Here is a 25,792-nt window from a genome sequence, read left to right as displayed (position 1 = left end):
GTGTAGAACACAGTTTAGAAGTAAATATACCTTGAGAGTCAGTCTAAAATGTGTAAGCAAGGAAGTTAAAAATAATCCTTTTCCCCATTTGTCTAAAATGTATAAGCAAGGAAGTTAAAAAGAATCCTTTTCCCCATTTGTCTAAAATGTATAAGCAAAGAAGTTAAAAAGAATCCTTTCTGCCATTTGTGAGAGAATGAACTTTATTTTGTTTTTCCTGGGGTTAACAAATTCACCTTTAAAAAAATGTAGGGACTAACAATGAGAAAGGCATATGCACGTGACCACAGCATTCTCATGAGGACCCACGTAATCATATTCTAACTATACTTATTATATTCTCTGCAAAGTATGTTAGGGCCAAGGAGCCCATAGGACCATTCTGCCTCCATTTCTCTAGAATATACTAAAGTGGTTAGTGAGCAACAAGAGGTAACAACTGCACACTCAGTGAATAACTTAATTTACCTGGAGAAAACTACTACCGTAAATCCACCATTTTTCTTCATTTGCACCCAACCTGGGCATTTGCTGTGTGGGGTGGTTTCATCTAACAATTCATCTTTAACTGTTTCTCTTTCCCAAAGCCTCCGGACAATGCCTCATGTCACCAACACCAGCAGTGCCATGGCCATCAGTGCAGCAGAAGTGACTTGCTTCCAGATCCTGCTTCCAGTGGCTGTCACACTGGGCTTTGAGGTAACTACTCCTGTCTGTATCCATAGAGATTTGCAAGTAGTAAGAATCTTAAGAACAGAGGCTCAAATTAAAACAAACATCCAAAATCTAATGTTTATTTTCCAAGTTTTAATATTTGGTGGAAATATTTGAAACATGGAATCATACAACTTTTGAAGAATATTGTTGAGTTTTCTTATTTTACGGTCTTGTCTAAAACGTAGTGCTAATGTATGTTTTTTTAAAATAATCCTTTATAATTAAAAAAGCATAAAGCTTTTCTGCTGAAAGCATTTTCTGCTTTGTAAGCAGTTGACACTTGAATTCACTTGGAGCAGGCTGTCCCTTTGTTTTGGGGAAAAAAAACCCCACACGACTGTATTCTCTAAGAAACCATTTTGTAATGCAGAAGTACCTCTGAATTTTCCTTAAGAAAAACTATTTTTTTTAATTGGCTTTTGTAGCCTGAGATTCTGAATGAAAACGGGTAAAGTAAATCTTATGGAAGGCTATGGCTCTAAGTCTTTTTTTGGAGTGTGTGGGGGAGATTTCTTTTTCTTGATACAAACAGCTTGTGTCTGTAAATTTTGCCTTGCAATTCTTGTGTAGATGCATATGCCTGTGCAAGTGAGAACGTGATTGAGAAACAGAGGCAGGTGGGGAACTTTTGTTTGAACAGCTTTTCACTTGAAATAGGAGGGCATGAGATGGAAGATGAACAAGAAGGGCTTTCAACCTTGATGTTCATCTGTGGGCAAGAAAGGACAGCCTCTGCTTGATTTAGCTAAATGTGGATTGGCCAACTGATATTGTGTTCATCCTGCTACACAAGAACAAGTAATTCAGTATAAAGATTATATTCTACTATAATTGTTGTTTCGGGGCCAAAGTGTAAGTCCACCTTATGGTGGGTGTTAATGATCAAAATTACAATAGCTAATACCTACTGAGCACTTACTTTATGCCAAGAAATGTTCTAAATGCTTCACATATGTCAACTGTTGCCCTCATAACAACTGTCCTCATTGGGAACAACTTATCTCCATTTTATAGACAAGGAAACTGAGGCTTACAGAGAACTTTCTCATGGGTCTGGAAAGAGAAGGCTAGAATTTGGGAGTGAGCCGCATCAGAGCTGATAAAGCTGGGTTGCATGTTTGTGTCTTTTTTGAGTTACCAGGGAAGATAATTAATTATGACATCACTTAAGAAGGCCTCTCTCACCGTGGGCTTCCCATCAGGCATAGAGCAGCCTATCGGTGGAAGGGCCACTCATACACACATCACATAGACTTCTATCAGTCAGGTAAGATTTTTTGTGGCACCCTTTCCTTGTCTCTATCCCTTTTGCCTGAAATTCAGGTTTCCTGGGATGTTTTCTTCTAAACCCATTTTTCCCCCTAAAACCATAATAATGTGTTAATTGATATCAAGCTATTCTTACTGCTGGTACATTAATATAGACATAATTTTGAATAAACATGACCAAACATCTTTTTTTAATTTGATATCTTTCTATCTTCCTGAAGACCACTATTGTTCTCACTTTTGGTGTGTGTGTGTGTGATTGGTGTCTATCTTTAAAAGTATTGAATTCAAATGGTAACAGTAGACATCCTTATTTTATTCTGAATCACAAAAGAGAAATTATGGCTATTCAGTAAATAAGCTTTTTGCTGAAGGTCTTTTGTAAATATCCTATAGAAGTTGATTCATTCCTAGTTTGCCAGGATTTTATTTTTTTTTAAGATTTGATTTTTTTTTTTAATCGTGGATCAGTATTACATTTCATTATACTTTCTTCTACATTTATGGGGGTGATTTTATGACTTTTCTTCTTTACTGTCTTCAAGGGGCATAGTACAAGGCTTTTCTAATGTTAAATCAACATGCATTTCTAAAGTAAATGCTAATTCACCATGATATAGTGCATGTATTACTGAAATAGTTTTGCTAATATTTTGTTTAGAATTTTCTGCATCTGTGTTCATGAATGAGGTTGGCTTAAGTTTTTTCTTTTCTTTTTTAAGATTTTATTTATTCATGAGAGACGCAGAAAGAGGCAGAGACACAGGCAGAGGGAGAAGCAGGCTCCATGCAGGGAGTCCAGGTAGGGGGACTTGATCCCAGGTCTCCAGGATCACATCCTGGGCTGAAGGCGGCGCTAAACTGCTGAGCCACCTGGACATCCTAAGTTTCTCTTTTCTTGTACTGTTCTTTTTGTAGTTTGATATCAAGGTTATGATGGCCTCACAAAGAGTTGAAGAGTGACTCACAGTTTCTAGTCTCTAGAAGAGTATATATAATATTGTTATTATTTATTTCTTATGTATTTGGCAGAATTAGCTGGTGAAACCTTATTTGTCTAAAGTTTTCTTCAAGGAATGATAATACAGTCCAACCTCCTTATTTACAGAAGGGAAAAAATAAGGCCAGGGGAAAGTGACATACTTAGTACGTGACAGCGCCAGGTGCTTCACTTACTTTATGTTCCTGAAATTATTGAGATTATCTTTAATAGTTAAAGGAATATATCGATTTTTCTTTTTGAGCTTTATGAATTTTGTTTCCCACAGCTCAACAATTGAGTTGTTTTAGTTCATCTAAAATTTTGTGTATCAACAGATTTGTTTATATTACACCATTTAATGTCTAAGTTATGGTGTTATTTCCTTTTTTGTGTTTTATATTGGTTATTTGGTTTGTTCTTTTTTTTTTATCTTCACTAAATGTCATTGGAAGTTCTTCAAATTTATCATTTTTGTGAAAAATCAATTTTTGGCTTTGTGGCTATTGTCTATGGCTTTACCCCAGAAAGGTGGCCAGAACTTGGACGTGATGGCTTCATAGTGCAATCAAGGAAGCACTGTGCTAGGCATGTGGCACTGAAGCAGAGAGTCAGCAAGGAACCAACGTCCGTGAGGATGTCAGGAGTCACTCAAAGAGGTTGACTGTTAGAAATCCTTTTTTTGAATATCATTTGGGTCATTGAGATTCTAATGTAATGCTATATGGAGAAGGAATTTCCTTGATTACTCAGATAGAATTTTCCTTCCAGAAGTGCAAGCTTGGAGATAGAATTTTGTTGGTATAATCTAACTTTTCACTAATTTAGCTTTATATTCTCAATCTCTCTCTCTCTTTTTCTCTCTCTGTCTCATAATTTATCTTGGTAAAAATCAAATTTTCATGGACTTATCTTCATACCCTTTCATTTTTGGTTTCCCACATAGACAAATCACTTCAAAGAGAAGGGCCAGAGCCTCATGTGTCCTGCTGCTATGCTGGTCTCATCAGCTTGCTGTCCTTGTTCCTTGTCACTCACTCCTGAACAATTACACTTCCACAGCTTAGAAGAGATTATTTTGTAAATAAGTAAAAAAGTTGTGTGTGTGTATGTGTGTGTGTGTGTGTGTGTATGAGGGGGATTTGATTATAATTTTTAATTAGTCCAACTTCAGGTTTATATATCTCAAAGGAACACTACAGGTATTTGGCAATTAATGTTTGTAAATAACCTTGAGATCCTTGAGGAAGAGAGATGCTATATAAATGAATAATGTGATGATGAAAATAATAATACATGCACTGACATTCCCAAGCCAGTTGCCTGAATTAGGTCTTAAAGTCTAAGGAAAGCTGTATAAAATGTAGCTATTGAAATAAATATTTTTACACCCCTCTTTAAGTCATGATGGAAAATATCTGTGGCATACAGAATACAACCATAATGCATGATTGTGATTTACAACACATTTATGAATGTTTATTGTTTAAATAAGTAACTATTTTGCTATTTGTATATAGTTGTTAGATCAAGAACTACAGGACATAATTCTTTGGGGTGATAGTATGTGGATGCTAACTGGCAACTGTCTCAATGTAATTGCTAAATGTTGCTCAATAATAAATTATGGTTCTATTATTAATTCAAGTTTTTCAGTGGCATAATAGATATTTTTGCAAAGATCTTTACAAATAATTTTTAGAGAGACAAAAAAAACTCTGTCACCCTCATACCATAAAATAAATTGCTTTCTCTCCACCTGACCATCTTTCATTTCCTTTTGATATTAAAGGTCAATGATTATATGCCTCTGACAATGCCCCTGCCCTTTGGCACTGCACAAGGGGTGAAGGGAGGAAGAATACACCTGTTTATTATGTATGCCACTAAATTCTACCATTTTGTATTTGGTTGCTGAAAGTTCTGAAAATGGCATCAAACTTCACAGCACAAGTGAAAATGAGCTGTTGTCCATAACTGTACAAAGTAAGTTACAGCATTGAGTTTTTATTAAATAAGACCTTTAGGACTGAGAGAATAGACAAAAGAGCCATTCTATTAGATATGAGCCACTATTATTTTCTAATTCAACAATTTCATTCACTCACCACTCAGCCAATTTTAGTATGAGAAAATGTTTTTGTTGTTATTGTGTTGTTTGATTATTGTCTATCTCCCCCAACAAGAATATAACTCTTCCTCCAACAAGAAAATAACTGTTGTCTGTCTTTTTCACAGGTATTCCCAGCACTCTAAGTTTACCTTCCATATAGTGAATATAAGATCTCCCACCTTGGGAGAGCTTATTGTTAAGTACTTGACAGTACACCACTTGTCGAAATAGAAAATAAAATAGAGGCTTACATGATACAGATGAATCATGAAAAATCATAATATAGAATAATATAACAACTATTTTTCTTCTGTGAATCATGGAAAATCATAATATAGAATAATATAACAACTATTTTTCTTCTGTGCTGATATCAGAACAGGAAGAGAAAATATGTCTTAAATTTAAAAACATAAATAGCAATGAAATATCCTTATGGTCTTTAAAACATTCTCACATGGATTATCACCAGTCCTGGCAGGATGTATCTCAGTTCCAGTGGAGTAACAGTGTGAAAAGAGAAGTTTGAACAAATGAGAATGAATGTTTTTGGAAAAAGAAAGATTAGAGTCTACCTATTAATGAAATTTTGTAGACTAAAAGATTTATGTTGAGGTTGAGGATTGGAGCAACACATAATTGAAGGATTCTCTAAGCAGTTGAAAATGTGCCTGGATTTGGGTAGAAGTACATGTTCAAAGTAAGGTTTTTAGAAACATCTATATAATTTATAGTCAATGTTTAAAAGTGGATATGACAATAAATTCATAGAAAAGAATGTTCAGTTCAGAGTTGGGAGAAACTCCATCATTTAAAGGATGAAGGAATTTTAAAAAATTTCAAAAAAGTGGGGTGCCTTAGTGGCTCAGTTGGTTGAGTGTCCAACTCAATCTCAGTGCAGGTCTTGATCTCAGGGTTGTGAGTTTGAGCCGTGCATTGGGCTCCACGCTGGACATGGAGCCTACTTATTTTTTTTTCCAGAAATGTTAAGCAGTAAAAAAATACTAATTGAAATAGGTAGGGATCCTAGATAGTACAGAAGCCCCAAACCAATAGAATGGTCAGGAGGGGAATGGGAACCATCAAAGTTTGCAGGAAGGTCAAAGGTAAATGATGGAGCAACAGCTGATTTGGAAATGCAGTCTTAAGAGAGTAGTTCTCACTGAATGGTAGGAATGAAAACTAAATTAGAAAGGTTTATTGGTGGATGGATGCTATGGGGTGATGAGTAAGAGTTTTTGGGAAGGCTGGATGTAAAAGAACACAAATTTTCATGAAGCTGTGAAAGAGTTTATGTTTGTTTTATTGCTTATTTATTTAATTATTTTAGAATGGAGAAGACAAGTGTATTTATGGATAGAATTCAATGGAGAAGAAAAGTAGAAAAAATAAGGCATATAATTTTATCAAGGCAATAAAGAGAGAAGGGGAAGGAATAAAATTATATAGAGAGACTTGGGTGTTGGAAGGGAGTTAATATGTTCTATGGTAACATATCAGATAGTAAATGAAGTCATATGCTGAGATTAAGCAGGGCTATTGTCATGGAGTGAATATACTACAAATTTTGGACGCTGATAAACAGGTTCATTTGTAGGCTTTGCCACTTATTTTGCGACTTTTGAAAAAAGTTGCTCACCATCAATGAATCCATTTTCTTGTAAAAGGGAATAATAACACCAATCCTGCAGAGTTATTTTACATTTAGGATAACAGTGATTAACATTTATTGATCACTTTCTACCTACCAGGCTCCATTTAAAAAACTTTACATAAATGAACTCATTTAGTTGTTAACTTTTGAGATAGGGGTTATAGTTATCCCAATTTTACAGGAAAGGAAATGGAGGTTTCCAGATGTTAATAACGTTCAGAAGATCACATAGCTGGTAATAGGCAGACCCAGGATTTGAAAACAGCCAGGTAGTTTACACTGTCTTTCTAATATATCTAAAAAAAGCTTAGCACAGTTCTTGACTAACAGATGATTCAATAACTAGGATTTATAATTATTGGTAAAAAGTTAGCACTTGTAAAATGTACTTCTAATTTTATAGTCTCTTAAGTCCAAAGAAAATGATCGGATAGGAATTAAATATTTTCTGAACACCATAGGTTAATTCTGAGGTCATACCTGAATTTAGTTATTTATTGATCTAAATAGGCACAGATGAGGACCTAGGTATGTCCCATAGTGCCCTAGGTGGCTTTATTTGCTCTTTAAATATATTTAATATATTTATTAAATATAGTGGTCCCTTCCTAATAATGTCAATCAATTTAGGTAAACTTAGACAATAGAGGCTTTTCTCAGATAATGAAGATATTCTTCCCTAACTTCTTTTCTCTTGAGGATTTACAGGTATCAAGGCATATTTTTGGGAAATATTGTGGGACTGGTCTTTACTAATCATTAGATGAAACTGGTATCAACTGAGATGTTCACTGCCTTGGATCCTTGGTCTCACCACATCCCCACTGTTCTGGAACTCTGGCATCGGCTTCTATATTAACCTCCTCATTTACAAACAGCACCTTTTATTTTCAGTGGCTGTGAATAATTTTGAATATCTAGCACAAATAGGTAAGTTGAACAAATATATTAACAAATAAACCTTTAGCTTGAAGGATTAAAAAGCCGATAGTAAAGAAGTCCTGCACCAAATTCAGAGAGAATAAGCAAATCTCGAATGGCAATGAGACTAGACTCTATGAATGTATTTCCCCTAGGGCCATTTTCCAATTCCAAAATAAGTTATCAAGATGCTACACAATGTGTGACAGTCTTATGTGTCTCAGAGAACAAGGGTTGGAAGTCTCAAGTCTCTCAAAAGTAGGAAAGGATCTGATAAACTCTCTACTACTTCATTTGGGACACTGAAATTCTGCTTCCTAGGAATAAAGATGAATTAGAAATAGAATAGCCCTCACGGGGAATGAAACCTAACACCAAGTTACCTAACACTGCAAAGGAAATTACAATTATCTCAGACTGCAGGTATTCCCAGGAATCTGGCAAAAGCAAATAGAAATTCTGTTTGGAGAAATACACCATAATTCTAGGCCTCAAATTATTTTGTTTTTCTGACTTTCAAAGATTTTGTGATCAGCTCTGGAGTGTGGCCTGAGATTTTGAATCTCTAATAAATTTCTAGGTGAGGATGATGTTGGTGCTCAGATAATTACTCATTTGGACCAAGAATAAAGCTTATACTACATATGTTTAAGTAATAACCCAGAGACTAAAGTGCATGCTTTACTACTCTATGATTTAATGTAAAATTTATGATTTAATATAAAAATATAATTATATATTAAAGTATGAAAATACTAAACAACCACTTTCTCTCTCTTTCTCTCTCTTTCTCTCTCTCTCTCTCTCTCTCTATATATATATATATATATGGTCACATAGCTAATAAGTGGCTGGACTAAGATTTTTTTTTAAGATTATTTATTTATTTATTCATGACAGAGAGAGAGGAAGAGACACAGGCAGAGGGAGAGGGAGAAAAGCAGGCTCCATGCAGGGAGCCTGACGTGGGACTTGATCCCAGGTCTCCAGGATCACACCCTGGGCTGAAGGCGGCGCCAAACCTTTGGGCCACCGGGGCTGCCCTGGACTAAGATTTGAATCTAAGTAATGTGGTGATAGAATCTGTGCACTTATCCACTGCTCTACACCCTATACTATTTCCCAGGTGTGGCCTATTGGAACATTGGTGGGTATCATCCAGCCCATTCCTTAAAGTTTCTGTCACCTCCGTCATTCTTCATGTCTCCCAGCTTTATATGATGTTGTCACTAACATAGGCCAGAGTTGCATATTATGTCAACCAGAAGCCAGAGTAAATGAGAAATGACTCCTTTGCTCTTCTAAAGGAATAAATAATACATGTAGAGGCTAGTACCAGTATTACCAGGCAGACTCAGTCTGACTACTCAACTTGACCATCCTTTATGTTGATCTGAATGCTAGCTTCATTACCCTTTAGGTGTTGTGGCCAGAAAACAGGCAAGCTGATCCACATAAGTGTCCTCCCAATTTAGTACTGGTTGAGGGCCACAATAAGTCTAACATAAATGATCTGGGCTTTGAGGTTTGTCATTGTATTAACAAAAAACCCTGTTATTCATTATTCATGATTTAAATTGAATAAGGGAAGGCTGAGAATCTGATGAGTCTCCTCTTGCATCTCCAGAAAAATATCAGGCATACAGCTCACTCTTTTCAACAGGTCAGGACCCATCAGTAAAACCTTGGAAATGCCAATTACTCTGCCCTGTTCCAAACAAAGCCCAGCATCCCAATCTACAGGGGCAGAATTCCAACTTCACATTTTCTTGCTAATGCAGATTTCACAGAAGACTAGAAAACACACAAATGTACACACACACACACACCTTACTGTGAAATAGTAAAAATTACCAAAATTCTCTCCTACAATATCACAGGATTTACAGAAGTTTCTGAACATCTAAATTAATTGCCATCACAATTTTACATGTCATTGTCAGAGTATAGTTTTTGTATCCCTTGTTTATAAAAAGTTTAAAAAAACCAGTGCAAACCCAGCAAATAAGTTGCTTAAGCATCTGCCCACCTGGTACAATTTGAGGGAAGATAACAATCATTTCTATTTTTCATTCTTTCACCCTAGAAAAGCTTACCCATCTACCTACCTGAGTATCTAATAGTTGACACAACAAGGTCAAGGCACTTTTGTACAATAAAGGCTGATCATATTTGTAGTGACCCTGCCTAATAACACATTAACTCATTAGTAAACTGGGCAAAGTGAAAAAAGCAAGAGCTTTGGAGATATAAAGTCTTGAGTTTGAATCCTGATTTTGCCACTTTCTAGTTGAATAACTAGATAAACCATTTAATTATTCAAATTATTTAAAAATGGGAATAATGATACTAATCTTGTAAGTTTTCTGGAAGGATGAAAGAGAGACAGAATGCTTGTGACAATGAGTTTTTTTGTGAGAGATGTTATAGATAAGCTTAGAAATTTTCTACTTGTCTATGGTCTACTTGAGGAGAGACAACACTACAGTAGTGAACAAACCTTGAAGGATTATACCTACTTCTCATTGTCTGATACACCTCACAACCTAACAATGTGACTTATTTTGGCTCTAGCTAGCCTTTCTAATTCAAGAAACTCTCTGATCAGTGCAAATGTCTTTTTGCCATACATTTCACTAGACTTGATGTCTCAAGGGTAATTTCTCAGGTCCAAAAATATTTAGTGGTTTGTTCCAATAGTCAGAACCTCATTTTCCCCTTATTCTTTAGATACAACATACAAATATTTTTATTCTATTTATATTTCTAGCAAATTTTAACAATGGTCTCACATACTTTATACCATCAATTTTTAAATTGCATTCATAAATTTAATATATTTCATTTCCTGTTTAAGTACTTTGGCTAACTTATAAAATAAAATTTCCCCTAATGCTTTCTATAAAACCAGCAGAATTAAAACTATAAATATAGGGATGCCTGGGTGGCTCAATGGTTGACCATCTGCCTTCGGCCCAGGGCATGATCCCGGGGTCCAGGGATCGAGTCCTTCATTGGGCTCCCTGCATGAAGCCTGCTTCTCCCTCTGCCTGTGTGTCTGCCTTTCTCTCTGTGTGTCTCTCATGAATAAATAAAACCTTTAAAAAAAACCTATAAATATGGTGATTCTTATTGTTTTCTGATACAATATATAATCTTAGTAAATTACAAGTCTAAAGCACTTATTCAATGACATATTTTAAATTAGAATCACAAGATTAATTTCTTACTCTAAAAAGCCAAATTCTCTTTAACATTACAACTAGCTGAAATAATAAATTTGGACAAAAATCTTTCTTAGCACAAAAAATATTACTATGATTCTATAAAATTTGTATGTTTAATCCTGAATCTTCCTATGGGTTAGGAAATGATTACATTATCCTATGCATATCCTCCAAGAGTTAGAGTCATATAAGGACCTGTAATGTAGGCCAGGAATATGAGGTCTGGAGCTAAAAATATCTAGAATGATTTTTTTCACAATCCCAACTTCAGGCTGACTTTCACTTTTAGGCACTTTATCTTAGAGTCCTTAAATTAAAGAAGAGTGGTAATGTAACCCATTTTCCTATTCTGAAGTCACATCCTTACTTTATTCTGCAATTTTTGTTATATAACTTTGCAACCTTCTACCTAGGCTGCTACATTATTGAATCAAATTTTGTGTTTCTCTGGTTCTAACTGTATAGATCTAATAATGTCATAGGAATTAGTCATTCTTTTCCAATCCACTCTCTCTCTTAGGGCGTAGACTTTTCAGATTTTAAATGGTATCCATGGGAATTCTACAGACCCTTCATGGCTTTGTCTGTACAATGGCAACCTCATTACCCTGGTAAAACTAAAGGAAAGAAAAGGTTCAGCTTCAGTACAAACCCAAAGCACATACAAAAAATTATACTAGATCAACCAAAGAGACACATACTCAGACATGCCACGTTGAAAAGCTCTTGAGGGTGCAATTCATACTAGAACTTGGAGTTCTGAATATACTAGGTATTGTTCTGTACCCTGAAGACAAACTAATAACAAAAAAGACAAGTTCCTTTCTCTCCTGAGGCTTATATTCAAATGGGAGCAGACAGCCAATACATGAGTAATCAAATAATAATACCAGATCACTGTAATTTTTAATAAGTGTCATAATAGAAACAAAGTTGGGGGGCATAATTGATAGTAACAGTGGATGGCTATGGAAGGATTAATTTTGAAAATGGTAATCAGTAATATCTAAGGAGATGACATGGAGCTGGAGGATGAGAAAAATTGGCTCTATGAAAAGCTGGGGAACATCTTTGAATGCAGTAGATATACAGCATGTTCCCTGCAGCATTACTAGCAGGTTTCAGGGAAAGAAAAAGACCAGCATGGCTAAGGAGAAATCACATGGGAAGGTCTGATGTGAGCTGAGAATGAGCAGAGGCTGGGCCAGACCATGCAGGACCAAGAGGCTCTGGTAGAGCTGTGGTAACAAGTGTGGGTCCTTTTAGAAGGTTTATAAGAGTTTGGACTATGGAAGCAATATGATTAGATATGTATTTTTAAAACATTCCTCTGGCTGTAGTATAAAACTTAACTATTTGGGAAACGAGAACTCAGATGAAAGGTATCGATCGCTTAGTCTAGAGTTATGATAGGGAAATGATGTGGAACTGGACAGTTTTGTGATGTTCCAAAGAACATGGTTTCGTTTTTCAGCATAGTTTGGGTGCTGGGAGATCATGGAAAGTGATGAGTTAAGGGTAACTCCTGGGTATGGGACTGGATGGTTAAGTAGCTGTTGGTGCCACTGGTCAAGATGTAGAAGACTAAGGAAGACTCAGGTAGGTGGGGATAAGGAGACAAACAATGCAAAGAGAGGGTGTAGTACGGAAACACACTTGACATGAGAGAGGGTGGAGAACAGAATAAAGGAAAGGTTGGGTTGGGGAGAGACTTGGATAAAAGGAGAAATTTTGTTTTATACTCAAAGGAAAGACAAAGAAAATGGACACATAGAAGTCATGGTTTGAGAGCTTGCACTGAGAAAGTGAAGCCATTTTGGTCAATTATTATTGCTGATAAAAAATGAAAAAAGGAATAATGCAGTTTCTTTGTTACTTTTGTCACTTTATTAAAATTACTTCATTTGCTAATAAAGTTCTTCATGGGACAAAAATGTACATAAAAGCAAACTTAAGCCTACTTTCTACAGTGTTTTCTAAATGTGGGAGCATAGTCAAGCCTCAACACTTAAAACTAATCAGATTTGTTTGTTGACAGTTTTCCTCTGGTGATCAGAAAGGTTTTATTTTCCCTTTATGCTATATTTTGTGATGTATTTACTGTAGGTAACAGAGCATACAGTGAGAAGATTAATTTGCTCTGGGGCTGTGAAGCTTACAGTAAAAAGACACAGTATTTTTGTATAATATGTAATTATTTACTAGTTTGGGGCTATCCATTGGCACATTAGAGAGCAAGCTTGCAAACTAAAATCAATACAAATAATAATTGCCTCTCCTGGGAGAAGTCCCAGAAACTAGAACAGGGAGTCAGTAATGTTTGTTTTGTTATTATTTTTGTAACCATAGAATTTTAGTTGCTTTTTTCCTCTCTTTCACTGATGCAAGATTTTATTGTTTTCTGAAACAGATTCTTTTTTTTTTTTTTTTCTGAAGCAGATTCTTATTTCCTAGACAATGATTCATGTCACGGAAAATACACACACATTCATGCCAACAGCAGGCAGCTCTCAATCCTCTTTCCTGACCATAGCTTCCTAGCAATAAGCACTAGTCCAGAGTCACCCATTTTATGTAGAATTGTCACAGTGATGGATAAAAGTATCTTCATAAATACTGACTCCGAAAGCCCAGAGTTTCCAATACTACCAAAATAAGGTAACTTCAAATCAGGTACACTTTCTAATATTGTTATTTGTTTCCTGTATAGCGATTGCCCTAACAGAAGTTTAACTAAAAATTGTGAAATGTGATTTGATATAGGAAAAGCTACATATGGCAATGCTATGATAAGATTTCAGCCCAATCATGGCTCTTACTCTTTCTATCCTATGATTGGTTGTATTCAAATATCAAAAATATTTTGCATTTAGATTTGCCATATTCAGGGAATTAAGGTAAGAAAACAATTGTGACAGTTAAAAACAGTAACAGGAATATATATAGCTAGGAGAAAGGATAACATAGGAGATAGGGAATTACATAATTATTGCAATTACAAGCAGAATTTATAAAGAGAAATTAAATTTAGCCATAGATACTATTACTCCAACTAAAACACTTTACGTGGGTTAGGTTTTGAATGTATCGATTTGGTATCTGGTTGGAAATCAATCAACCTGAGAACTCACTGAATCTGGCCAATGAATTAGAATATCAGAAATGTCTCCTATACTTAAAGAGTTCATAAGTTCATAAGTTTCCTATACTCAAAGAGTTCATTTAAAAAAGAAACATTTTACTTTAGAACCAAGAGTTGCGTATTATTCTGTGCATGAGGGATTTGATGTACAGAATAATCTGCCACAGCTACTAAGTGTCAGAGACAGTATTCAAATCCAGGAATCTCTAACACAAGGCTTATGCTTTTTGTATCTGCAACAAACTGCTTGAGTAAACATTTATGGGAGTTCAGAGAGAGGAGGACTTAATTTGACCTCAGGTTCTCCAGCATGCTTTCTTTTCTTTTCTTTTCTTTTCTTTTTTTTTCTTTTCTTTTTTTTTCTTTTCTTTTCTTTTCTTTTCTTTTCTTTTCTTTTTTCTTTTCTTTTCTTTTCTTTTCTTTCTTTTCTTTTTTCTTTTTTCTTTTCTTTCTTTTCTATCTCTTCTCTTCTTTCTCTTCTTCTCTTCTCTTCTCTTCTCTTCTCTTCTTCTCTTCTCTTCTCTTTTTCTTTTCTTTTTTTTTTTTCCAGCATTCTCTCTAAAGACAGAGTTACTTGAATTGGTTCTTGAGAAAGGAATGAGATTTTTTAAATGTTGAGAAAATCATTTAGATATGCAGGAGCAGGGGGCTGCACATGCAAAGCTGATAGGGAAGAAATAAGAATTTCATGGGCACAGGAAAACATATAGGGCTACTCGCCTATAGCGAATTTTGTGCTGAGAAATACTGGAACATATGACTGCATGGATGTGAGAAACCAATCTCAGAGGGGCTTGAACATCAGAGAGAAGACGAAAACAGAGTTTATATGGGAGGAAATAGGAGTTGTAGTATGTTCCTGTTGCATAATGAAAGCTAAATTCTGAAAAGAGTAGTCTAGGTAATGAGTCCCAAGGGCCTTAAAGGGAAGACAAGAGAGGCAGGAAAAAACAAAATATCAGTAAGCCCATTGGAAAAAACTGCATCAAGATAGCTGTTTGAAATTATCTTTATCTATATAGATGGTGTTAGGAGTAGGGGAGGAAAAAGTGTTTTGCTGATACAATCACCTGATGGTTAAAAAGCTGATGGAACCAGGCCAATAGGAGACCAGAGTTCCCCCAATCAGGTTGATGCCCCTCAGAGGGCCATGAGTTAATATAATGCATCTGAAAATACAGATTTCAAACAAAATTAAATTGACAAAAAATAACATCTTACATTTACATGAATTTCTACTTTTCAATATTTTGTAAGCCATATTGGTTAGCCTACTGTAAATATCTAGAAAAACAGATACATTCAAGTGATATTCAGAAGGTGAAGTCAGAGCAATCGGGTGAACATAAGGAGGTAAAAGATGAAAAGGAGCCAGAGATTACTGTCAGGGTTCTCACTCACATGACTAAATGGTGGTGGTACTAAGAAATAATATAAAGAATACAGGATGAAGACTAGGTTTGAAACAAAATTACTTCCATGTTACATGCTGAGTTTGAGGTATCTGTATAGGATGATCATTCATTGTGGTTTGCCTGAACTGTGCTGATTTATGCCTGTTGTCCCAGCTTAGTTGAGGCAATCAAGTGAGTTTTGACATCTGAGAAATAGAAACAGGAGCAAGGCCTGAGACACAGATGGCCATGCTGAAGGAACAGAGGAAGTCTATGATGTGTGGAGAAAAAGATCCTTAGCTATACTTCTAACTCACTGTGTGAAACTGTACAAATTGCAAACTCTCTAGTCCTCAAAACCTTTGTCTAAAAAAAAAAGAGGTGCTTGCAGAGGTGGGTTATTTTTAAGGCCTTTTCTGCTTTCAAGTTCTTTGATGAATGTGGACTTAGGATGCTGTAGGAGCAAATAGTAAGAATTCTCTTACTAAGTAAATAAAAGAACAATGCCATTTTAGCAACAAATTAATACATCTATTTTGATTTTAATAGCACTACATAAGTCAAAGATATCTTTGGAGAATGAATGAAGACAGAGATTTGAATCCAAATATTCAGTCAGTGAGGTAAAGACTCGGAGCCCAGATGAATAGCAATGGATCAACAGATGCATGATTCAGACACCAAAGATGTAGGAATAACTGAGTCTCAGGTGTCAGTGTCCAGGGAGATATGGATCAAAAATAAGCAACAGTAACTAAAGATGCTTAGCAATGTGACTAACCCAATGCAGGATAGATAGTACACAAAAGTAACTGTTCCTTACACATTTCCTGCCCAAGTTGAAATTAAAGTTTAGAGTTTAATCCAGCTGTGCTGGATGGTAGAATCAAGAATTAAATATAATATTCACCCTGCCATGAAGCAGCGCATAAACTGGGTAGTACTGAGTATGAGGTAAGGACATCTGACCAGAGCTTAGCCTCAACAACCAGGAAACTGACCTGTTCTCAGTAAGACAGGAAATATTTCTTCAGGCCATCAGTTCTCCATAGATTTGCCAGGTCCCACCATTTGGTAGTGCTGATGATGAGCCAGTGCAACAAATAAGAATGCTGAGTTAAAATGAAACCTCCATTTACACTGCCTAATACAAACCTATTTTCTACTTGTGCCCTGAGAGGTAAAAGTTTCAGTATGTGCAAGTAAGCCAGGGTTTCATAGGTCTGCTGGGTTTTCACTGAAAAAAGGCACTGCTCAAGTCAAGGAGATCTTAGACAATGGTCATAAATATTTTCTTGAATTCAGGTATTCATATAATGAAACAAAGAAGCAATAGGGAAGAGGACCAATTGTTGGCATAATCATATTCTTAAAAACCTGAGTTTGTCAATGCGTGGCATGTGAATGATATATACATAGTCTTATCTACTTAATTCTCTAACAATGAGCCTATTATTCACATTAATTTGATCCCTCATGTTTGTATAGAAACTGTAAACTTCATGAAACTGCTATTGTAGATTAACCAGTTAACATGTTAGATATCAGGAACATGTGATAAGTACTTATTACTTTCCTTCACAACAATGTGGTGGATGATCTCTCTGCCCTAGCTAACCCTTGGGTAGTACAGTGAGCAGGGAAAAGCTCATTTTTGTCTCACTCATCATCTCAGTGAGATGATGATGATCATGATGATAAGTTTTGATCATCACCCTTGAAATTCCTAAGCTAATTCTCAATAGGTTTTTTAAAGATTTATTTTATTTGAGAGAGAGAGTACATGAGTTAGCTTGAGCAAGGAGAGGGGCAGAGGGGGAGGGAGAAGGAGAAGGAGAGGGAAAGAATCCCAAGCAGACTCCATGCCAAGCTTGAAGCCTGACATGGGGTTCAATCTTACCTCCCTGAGATCATGACCTGAACCAAAACCAAGAGTTGGATGCTTAACTGACTGAGCCACCCAGGCACCCTCTCAGTAGGCTCTAATAGTGGCAGGAGAGAAGGCAAGTATGTCAAAAAAGGATTTAGAACATTGCCTGCCATTACAAGGTACTCAACACTATGAGACACGAATTAAACTGTAATATGACTGTCTGCATTTAAAAAACCAGATATGTGCAAACAAGATCAAAACAAACAGATGTGAAGATTACTTTTTAATTTTCATGTATTTCGAAAAATCAGATCTTCCAGAAAATTTGAACACGTGATGTCAAAAAGATCTTTTCACATCTGTGTTTAGTTTATACAACAAAATCTGATGTGTAAATGACTCTTTAAAAGTGTTTTCTTCATCCAGAATCTTTGGTCTTACACAGAAATGGATTGTGTCAGGTCGTTCATTCTTTCTTTATCTCCCTCTCTCTTTCATTCTTCCTTTTTTCTTTTTCTTTTATTGAAGTATAATTAACATATGATTTTCAGTTTCAGGTATATAATTTTTACTCAGTGTTCACCACAGCTAACGTCACCATCTTTTTAGAAAGGAAATGAAGACCTTTCCTTTTTCCTCTGAAGGTGACTATGGTATGAATCCAGAAAGCTACACTTAACACGCATGTATTTATCCCTAAACCTTTTCCATCTAATGGTCAACCTGGGGCCAGCTGTGAACAGGGAGAAGAATGAGCACTTGTACAGCTAGAGAGCATAAGGCTCTTTCCATTTTCCAAATCTCAACATACTGAGCATCACCACTACAGACATTTTCTAAGTTATAAATGCCAATAAAAAGATAAATACCCCACTAGGATAAATCCGTGGTCCATCAAGTTCATGATTTTTCTAATACAGAAGCAACAACATATGTGCTACGTGTAAAGGAGACTAATATATTCCTTGAATTAGTAGACAAATTTAGGGTTATTTCCCAAATAGCATACATTTCAACAAGTTTCATTATGTATTACATTTTCTAAAAATGTATCTAAGGCCATTGAAAACATTTATTTTAAAATTCATGGTGCCCCAGAACATAAATTAGTTAGTGTTGTGTATAAATGAACTTGTTTTGAACCCTGAGAGAGTGATACTTAATATCAGATCATCATCAAAGACTGGATTACTATATATATCTCTCAATTTTAAAAGCCACTTTATCCCTCATGTAATCCATCTTAACTTTCCTTTTTCTAAAGTGGGAAGTTCTAATCATTAAGTCTTGCCTTTGATAGCAGCTACTTTGTATAAATCTTCACCTCCTCTTACTCATTTTGTTTTACATTCTTTGACTACCTCCCACTTGAGTTATTTTGATTCTAGAGTGAGGTGACAAAATCTGGATGCATTCCTTAAATATTCTAAGGGAGGGGACATCACAGTTTTACATAAGTAAAGGGGAAGTTAGACTTCTTTGCCATACCTCAACAAACTCTTCAACATTCACTCAGAAACTCATTTTGCAATTCCAAAAAGTAACCTCTTTTTGTTTCATTCAATCCAATATGAATATGATCCTGGCCTCTCTTTCTGGTCTATAAACTTAATTTTACTATTAATTTTATTAAGAAGTTGGGTGTTAGAGTTTTCACTAAAGTGACTTTTTATGTAAAATAAAATCTATTATTTTCTCAATCATTCCTGAGGTGGCTGTGGCTATTTTATACGTGTTCAGTGGTGATTAGAACTATGCCTTACTCATGTGTACTATAAAGGTATGGCATGTTAGCTCTCTTTTCTTCTTAGCTCATCATCATGGCAGTAAATATGAGAATTTGAGAGGGAAGTGAATCTATAAATACTAGAAAGAATTAAGGGGCCTAGTATAAAATGGAATGAAATCATTATTTGTTATTTAAGATTAGTAGATCACAAAACCTTTGCTAATTATTTCTGTTCTCCCTTGTGATTTTGTCTTGCCATAATTACTCTGGGATATTTGCCATTCCATTTTTGCAGAGAAAACTAAGAACCAGGCAAGCTCTCTTATATTGTGCATATTTCTCCATGTCTTCAAAGTTCCTTCCAAGTCCAAAGCACTTCAGTACCAGTATTGATTTTTAGATACTGAAAGTATATTTGTTTGGTTTTCTGCTCATTGTAATTAGTTGTGTCTCAAGCTGCCAAGATCACTCTCCCCTCCTCCTATCCACATGGTACACAGAGCTCAAGAAATAACCCTTTTTCCAAGCAGTAAATTACTGTCTCCATGTTCTAGAGACTAGTAAGAAAGGCAAGTTAATGCTCCTATTTCACATCCCCTTTCAGTCATAAAGCAAGCAGGTTGTCTCTGACTTCTGTGGCATTAGTGAGGAGTAGAAAGAAAGGAGTACATATACTGATAACAGAAACTCTGTGGATCTCTATGAACTTTAATATATGTTTACTTGTGGAAGATAGACATTGACAACTAGTTTTAAAAGTAATGTAACAGTCTGTGCTAGTACTGTATTGTGTGAGAGCTGGAAGCCTAGAAGAATAGGGTAGAACGATCAAGAGGGTCGTGGAGCCTTCTTTAGAGCATTAGGCATTTGATTCCTGATTTGGCAGACTGAAAGGCTCAGTGGAAGAACAAGACAGGAAAAAAAAAAAAAAGATGGGTTTTAGAAAAAGAATTTTCATGAGAGGGAATAATTCATCTGTGAGAGTGACTCTAATATATACCCATAGATCAGGACAGTAAGGCCCACTTATCAATCAAACCACCACTCAGTTGTTTAACAAGACTTTGATATGGGGCACTGTTCTAGGTTCTGGAAATACAAAACAACAATAGTAATGATACACGGTCCTTACTTTTTAGGGGCTTCCATTTTAGAAAGACAAATTGGTTAGATGAGCACACCAAAAATTTAGAGAGCCATTTAATATCATTGCAAAGCACATGTAGGAATTGAGAATTGCCCACAAAACAAAAACCAAGGTGCCTGGGAGCTAAGCAGCCCTTAAGAATATGCCTTTCATGAAGTAGAAAGAAAAAGGGAACCAATTTGATTAGTTGCTGTGTAAAGGCTGTATTTATCTTGCTTAGTTCTAGTCACAGATAATCTGACATTTGCATTACTGAAGTCCATTTCCAAGTGGCTTTGAAGAACACTGAAATGTTCTTGGAACTTGGCCAGAGCCACTTTGGCTTTTCTATCTGTACTTGTGTGAAAAGAGGGGTTCATGAACCATATACAGCACGTATGACAACTAAGATCCTAGAATATCTACTTGTATCAATTTTTCAAAGATGGAGTAGAGTACCACTTTCAAGCATGGACACTCTAGGGGTGTGTTTAGGTTAGACTCTCTGAAGGTTTCCTACTCGATGCCAAGTATGCCCTGAATTTGAAAACACAATATGAGTGAAATTGAAGCAGAGGTGTTCAGATAAAGAAAAGTACTCAGCGTAACAATTATAATTGCTCCCATTTTTTATTTCAAGAAGAAACAGAACTCCATGAATCCAAAAATATTTGCATCCTAATAGTTATTATCCTTCTCATGCCAGTTCATAGATTGGAAGATTTCCTATTCCTATTCACCTCACTGGTTCTGAAAAGAAATAGAAATTCTACAGGGCTTCCAGAGCGGAAGGTGGATAATGTCAAAAGGATTAGAGCTCCTCACTTATGCTGGTATCTATGATAAAATGTGCAAGGTTTAAAGAGATAAGCTAACGATATATTAAATTAAGAAATAATCCTGGGCCAACACACTAACCTGTGTTCTACTAGCCAAGATCTATTCCATCAAGTGGAAAACAAAACACAAAAACAAAAGCCAGACAAAACAATATCACAATACATTATGTTGTTATGCTTGTTAATATTTGTGATATAATGAGATGTAAAAACTACCAAAGCTCCTGAGTAGTTGAGAGTGGAGGGAGTAGTTGCCAATAAAATTACCTTCTATGCTCCAACATTATTTAAGTGAGAATTATTTTTTCCACTCTCCAAATAATATGTTTTCCCAGTATGCATTTAATTATAGTTCCCAATTCATCAGTGAGGAATTTCAAATACAATGTATTTTGCAATAAAGGCTATAAACAGACAGTATGATTCAGTCAAAGGAAAGAAGAGATATTTAAATTAGATTTTGCAATATAGTGGTATAGCCAATGCATATTTTTATTTTTGTTTTTTATTTCTCAGAGGAAATTATGCTTGAATCAGAATTGAGAGGTAGAAGGTTTTCTAGTCCATTGATTTTCAAGCATTTTTTAATCTGTAAAAGCTTTTATTCAAAAGCAATTTTAAAAAGAAATCCAATAAAATAAAGCTGTTCTAGCTGATGTGCAATCCTCCATGAGCTGGCTCTATCACTGCTCCATTTCCCATCTTATCCTACCCCTCTGACCTGTCTCAATGATTTATCTCACTAGCTCCTCTTCCTACTTCTGATTGGTAGAGATTTCCCCAGGTGTAGACCTGTTCCCTTTGTTCTCTCTTTCAATTCAATTTCTCAAAAGAATGGACTCTAATCCACCCCTAAATCCCTGGTACAATCTCTAGTCTCAGGAGCTCAGAGATGTCTAGAAACCTTTTCACTACTGTATTGTGTCTGTTTTTAATTCTTCCATCCTCAGACAGCATGACTGAGGGCTTCTCAGAGTGGAATTTGAATTAAAGGAGAATCAGAAACAGCTGATTACTTATTTGGGACTTGTGTCGAGAAACCAAGTATTTCCTAGAAGATCAAAGGAAGAGTTGAATTTATAAGAGGCCAACTCTATAAAATAAAATGCTAGTACCCCGCAGCATTACACAATTATCTGTGTACATTGTTCTGTTCCCTATGGTTCTTTGACTGTTCCTTGTTATTCTCCCCAAATGATAGGAAACAACTGAGACTTTGCCTGTCCATGACCTCCACATGGAGCCAGACTCCACACAGCTGGAATAGCACCAAACATACGTAGACAAGGCCAAGTATGATCCACTAATATGTTATATAGAAAATACATCTATATACCATAGAAAGGATTATCTCAGTGCCATGTGTAGAAGGTGACAGAACTGGTCTTCCAGGTCCTTATGTATAGCTTGCATTCATTCTTTGCAAAGCATGCCATAATCCAAACTTCCTTTCTGCATAACTTTCTTTCATTAACATAAAAGGAATAATTCTCTAATGTATATGGTTTATAAATAATCAGACTTTTTTTTGAGTCTTCTGAATTGGTCTGGATGTCTTTTTTTTTTTTTTTTGGTATAGTTGACATACAATGTTACATTAATTCAGGTGTACAACTTAGTGATTTGACAAGTTTATACATTATGCTAGTGATTTGGCAAGTTTGCATTATGCTAAAGTGTAGCTATCATCTGTCCTGTTACATCACTATTACAATATCATTGACTTCATCCATTATGCTGTGTCTTATTCCCATGACCTACTCCAACTGGGAGCTTCTAATCTCTCTCTCTTCTTCATCCAATTTGCCCAACTCCTTACCCCCTCCCCTCTTGCAACTTTCAATTTATCCTATTTATGAGTATGATTCTGCTTTTTATTTATTCATTTGTTTTTATTTTTGTTTTTTTTAGATTTCACTTATGAATGGAATCATATGGTATTTGTCTTCCTAGTCTGACATATTTCACTTAGCATTATACCCTCTAGATACATTCATGTTGCTCAAATTATCCCATCATTTTTTGTTTGTTTTATTTTCACTTGATCTACCAAAAAACATACTGAAAGTCAGAGCAAGTTATTTGTTAGTTAAGGAAACTGAGAACCAGTTAATTACTAAGTGATAAAAGTCTGAAAGCTACATCCAGTGTCCCTTTACATCTAATATCTCGACAACTTCATTCTGTTGTGTTACGAGGGAGATTCTATTTGGGAGAAAACATAAGCATGCTTAAGAGGCTCTGAATCATATAAAATATTAAAAATTTATAAAATAAGTACAAGTGAAAATTTGGCTTATATCCTGAACAGTCCATGAGCCTTCGGCCTGAGGATCCTACAACAAACATTAATAAAACTTGACCCTTTGACACCTGGCACCCTCTTGAAGCCACCGGTGGATTACATGTCTCACAATATTTTTCATTGTTGTTCCCTGGATTACTGGTAATGACACTAGTTTTCAAGAAATAAAAGTACGACGGATACCATCAAGATTTGTCCAAAACTTGGCAGCCCCCTATTGTACCTATAAGAATTATTTCACGTTCAACTCTTTTGATTAAAATAGGAATGTTAAAGGTTGTGCATTTCAGATTGGAGCATACATAGTTAGATTTTTTTTAAAGGAGTTATTACCAGCAAATAATTTTAATGAGAGATAGCAACATTGACATATATCAATACCAAGGTAAAGAAAATTCATACAGTAGCAGATAGAAAAGATAGTCTATTTGCAAAAGTGAAAATGAGTATAAGAAGCATTTTGAAAAAAAAAAAAAGAAAAAAAAAGAAACATTTTGTTGTTATGCACTGTTCCTCATTCTACTACTTTTCTTTTAAGCCCAGAATATAGAAAAATCCCTAGGAGATACAGAGTTTGGTTAGAGACCAATCATAAATCATATTCCTCACTGTATAATTTTCTAGGTAATATTCTAATAAAATGAATGTCAAGAGGAAAAGCAGTTATAAACGAGGGACTACGTTGTGGTATAATGAATGTAGAATGTTTTATATTTACAATTTTATGTTTATAGATAAATTACAAATATTGTATAAAGATTTTAACACATCCCCTATCTACTTTTCCCTATTAATAACATCTTACATGGGGTGTTGGTACATTTGTCACAATTAATGAAACCTGTTACCAATACATTACTATTAACTAAAATCCGTACTTTATTCAACTTCCCTTAGCTTCTATCTAATGTCTTTTTTCACTCAAGTATTGTGTAGAGTGACTCTTAATTGTTAATTGTTTGATTTTTCTTTTTTTATGATTAGACCATGTGTTTGGGCTTTGAGGAGGAAGACCATAAAAGTAGTATCATTCTAATCATATTTGATCAAGGATACATACTATCAACATGACTTATCATTGATGTTAACTTTGTCTACCTGGTTGCACCAGTGAATCAGTTTTCTCCCTTGTGAAGCTATCCTTTACTCCCATTCCATGTTGTATTCTTTGGAAGGGAGTCACTTGCACAACTCAGACTTAAAGAGTGGGGAGTTTCTTTGAGATAGGAGTCTCTTTAGTATAAAATGAAGGACTTATAAATTAATTTGAAATTATTTTTCATGGGAGGTTTGTTTCTTCTCTCAAATGTATTAATTTATCCCACCATTTATAAAAGTATAGTGAAAGGACCTTTATTTTATGCTTTGAGATATCTAGTCTAACCCAATCCAATAGTACTTTGATTTGCTCCTCAAATTGTTCCAGCTTTAGCCTTTGAGAGGTCTTCCAGTTGGTTCCTGTGTTCTCTATCCTTTTGGCATACCCTCATTAATGTACGTGTGTATGATTAGTTTTTTTAAACCTTCTTACTTTCTGGCCCTACAAGATGCTACAGGCTCATCTTGCATATTTCCCACTGAAGTGCTAGAGTCAGCCATTTTTTCAAAGGAGTAGAATGGGTTTTAAGACAGACCCATATAGATTTAAATCCTGGCTCCACACTTATTCATGCATGACCTTGGGGAAATTATTTAGCATCTCTGACATTCAGTTTCCTTACTTGTAAAATGAGAACACTATTAATGTTAAAGGGTTATTATTAGGTCTAAATAAGAAAACAAATATAAAAGTCAAGTTCTTAACACTTTAAATACTTGATATTAATTCTATTCATTTCTCTTTATCACCAGCTAGCACAATAATCCTTCTTCCCTACTAGTCACCTCCCTGAATCACTGCCTGTCGTCTACCAACTGAGGATGCTTCCAAAACCACTGGCCTGGAACACTCACTTACAATCTAGGGATGTCTTTGTGCACAAACTAACACTTAAACACAAACACACAGATACACGGATGCATACACACATATGTTGGGTTAATTCATCTAAGTGTAAGACTTCTAAACTAACGTGTTCAACCTTAGTATGTATGAGATACACTTAATATAAAATGTATCACAGCAGCAATTTTGTAAAGCTGCTAATCTACAGAAGAAGGAAAAAATGTTTGTCAAAATGAGTAGTTACCACACAAGCACATGCAAGTGGCTTTCTTTTTTTGGACGATCACTTCATCATCATTTTAACATTTCAGTTTCCATGACAACCAAATGCAGTTAGTATTATCTCTAAATACACTCCCAGGTACTTTTCTTCTTCAATGAATCAAGGTCCTTCATTTTATACTAAAGAGATCAAGGCTATCTGGATAAATTCCATGTAAAATCTATCAAAGACAACCCTATATCATGAAAAAAATGAACATTAGATTCAGTAACATTATGAATACCATCTATTTTTTTCTCTTAATCATATTTATCAAGGAAATCTAGGAAAGTATAC

General features: G+C 35.3%; 1 long non-coding RNA gene across 1 annotated transcript in view; it reads left to right on the top strand.

The window, feature by feature from the left end:
• Positions 1–25,792, top strand: part of LOC140601523 (uncharacterized) — a 602,967-nt gene that overhangs the window by 337,341 nt on the left and 239,834 nt on the right. The window contains exons 11-13 of the long non-coding RNA XR_012004538.1: positions 588–1,984; positions 4,758–4,951; positions 7,432–7,662. This is a non-coding gene — a long non-coding RNA (uncharacterized lncRNA). The remainder of the gene's footprint in view (positions 1–587; positions 1,985–4,757; positions 4,952–7,431; positions 7,663–25,792) is intronic.

The sequence above is a fragment of the Canis lupus genome, chromosome 12 (genome assembly GCF_048164855.1).
Source record: "Canis lupus baileyi chromosome 12, mCanLup2.hap1, whole genome shotgun sequence".
Lineage (NCBI taxonomy): Eukaryota > Metazoa > Chordata > Mammalia > Carnivora > Canidae > Canis > Canis lupus.
The sequence above is the reverse complement of the archived record's forward strand: the minus strand, read 5'-3'. Positions and strand labels throughout refer to the sequence as shown.